Here is a 2,826-nt window from a genome sequence, read left to right on the forward strand (position 1 = left end):
TTTACTCTCAAGGGACCCAATCAAAGCATTTACCAGTCAATTGTTTGAGCACTAAGAAACCAGGGACACTAAAGAGGGTCTGACAGCAGGAGGGTGGTCAGATGAATGAGGTTCATCTTTATCTGTGCTGTTATCAATCCTCAAAGATGCACGATGACGGATTCCCCAGCTGCAAAACTGAACAGAAGAGATGCATTCATCTCAGACGGGACCTTGTTAAAGGAACTCTTCACCCCAGAAATAATGCGTGTAATCACGGCGTACAGCAGTGAGATGGATCGTATGCAGGAAAACACGCTTATCCACAGCAGGAAGCATTTTATTTTTCCGAGACACATTGTGATGTTCAGAAACAGCTGGATGAAACGCAATGCAGCAGTTCTGTCTCAAGAGATATTTTAAAGTGTAACTTATTTTAACTTGTCAAAGCATGATTCAAGAGACTGGAACACATGAAAAGAATAATAATATTAATTATATATATATATATATATATATATATATATATATATATATATATATATATATATATATATATATATATATATATGAAATTATTTAATAAATATTAAAAAGACAAAAAATTATTTTTAAAATTGCTACAAAATAAATTATTTCAAATTAAATTTTTTAATTGATTCGGAACCCTAATAAGCTTTCATTCTGCAAAGATGTATTAAATTGATCAAAAGTAACAGTGAAGACATTTATAATGTTGCAAAATATGTCCATTTCAAATAAATGCTGACAGAAGAACATGGTAAAATCCACTTAATACACTATATATATATATATATATATATATATATATATATATATATATATATATATATATATATATATATATATATATATATATATATATATAATATACACACACATATACGCAAAATATTGATATATATATATATAAATTTAAAAAAAAAAAAACTAATCAATATTTCCTTTTGATATTTTATTTGAATCAATTATTATTGATTTATTGCTATTATATATGTATTATAATTATTAACAATAATAATACTGTCAAAATAAAAGTCTGATTTAAATTGAAGACATTTTGACAAATATATTATTATTGTACACTAAAATGTACTTCTGAAATTTTAATAATAAAAATAATAACCATAATATTTTTGAGGTATATCGTACAAAAAAGGTATTTTTTTCAGTAAAGGTGCCAGAGTGTATGCAAAAAAACAGCATATCATTTTAAAAATCCACCCACTAATTGTTTATAATCCTAATAAATAATAAGCAGTCTCTCCAAATAAGTGGTTTCTCCATATTATGATGTCATTGTTGGGAAAGTCCCGCCCATTTGTGATGATTTCTGCCCTATTTTAATTCATAACGTGCATTTACTGCACAGTACTATCAGATTGTCCAAATTCATTGTTGACTGATTGACGGAGCATAAGATATTAAAGCTCCGCCCTCTTCTGAAAAAAAGAAGGCGGGATTACCAGCTCATTTGCATTTAAAGGGACAAACACATAAACGGCGCGTTTTGGCTCATACCCTAAAAGTAGCAATTTCAACAAGCTATAATAATTATCTGTGGGTTATTTTGAGCTAAAACATCACATACACACTATAGGGAACTTCAGAGACATATTTTACAGCTTAGGAGCATAATACGGCTTTTTTAATTGATAGAGTTATACAGTGCTGTTGTGCAGCATTTAACTGACAAAAAAAATGCAAATCTTTAGTTGTAAATGAACTATGTTTTCATTCGATTACATTTACATTAATACATTTATTAACTCATGTATTTAGACACCTTTTTTATGATAACTTGCATCACGAAACACAGAATCCAAAAGAAAACAAAAATAGGGGAAAATTGAATGTGGTTTGAAATCAAAAGGAGTTCAATTGTGAACAACAATAAGCAAACGTGTGGAAAGCATTTCCTTTCCCATTAATGGTAAATGAATATTGTATGATATGGAAGCTGTATATTTTTGGCCATATCGCCCAGCCCTAATAGTAAGAGTGATAAAACATCTAGTTTCGGTCTCTACAAGGGGTCAGACTCAGGGTTCATGAGGCCTGAAGAGGAAGCGCTCGTGTCAGGTTTAATCTACAGCGAGCAGGGCATCAGTACAGCGCTGACCGAGTCCATCTGTGTGACCCCTGTTGACCTCCAGTGCCTGGACCGTCCACCAGGCATCACAGGACACATGTGGCCCCCGTTCCAGGGCTTTGTGAGGCCCGCAGCACTGATATAATGTCCCACCGGGGACGGCTCACATCTGCAGCTGTTCCTCAAGCTAAATGGCTCCCCGTTTCCTCGTCTGAAACCGCCTGCGACATGCACTGCAACGTGCCAAGGGAAGACTTCCAGAATCTATATTACAACTGAATAAAACAGAGCCACATCTGTAACGCCACGGGTCAGAGGTTCAACATGCGTTCAGTAAAACAGGCGTGCTTTTATAAGGGAACACAATGACTCGGAGCAAAGGTTTACATGCATATAAAATTTGACAGGCCTGTAGTTTTGAGGCTGTGAACACTGAAACATCTGAACTGGAACTCTGCAAAAAAAAAAATAATAATTAAAAAATTTTATATATATATATATATATATATATATATGTATAAAAATATAAACACGGCCGGTGAAATACCCACAATCCCCTGGGATCATGTTTTAAAGTCAAGAACAAATGATTTTAAAATGTCCATGAACATACTCGAAGTACGAAAACACAAATAATGTGCAATTAATCAGTTTATGATTTATGAATAAACAAATAAAAATAATTGGAATAATAAATAAATACATACTAAGTGACATACCAATTAATGATAAAA

Source organism: Carassius auratus, chromosome 35, assembly GCF_003368295.1.
Source record: "Carassius auratus strain Wakin chromosome 35, ASM336829v1, whole genome shotgun sequence".
NCBI classification, from domain to species: Eukaryota; Metazoa; Chordata; class Actinopteri; order Cypriniformes; family Cyprinidae; genus Carassius; species Carassius auratus.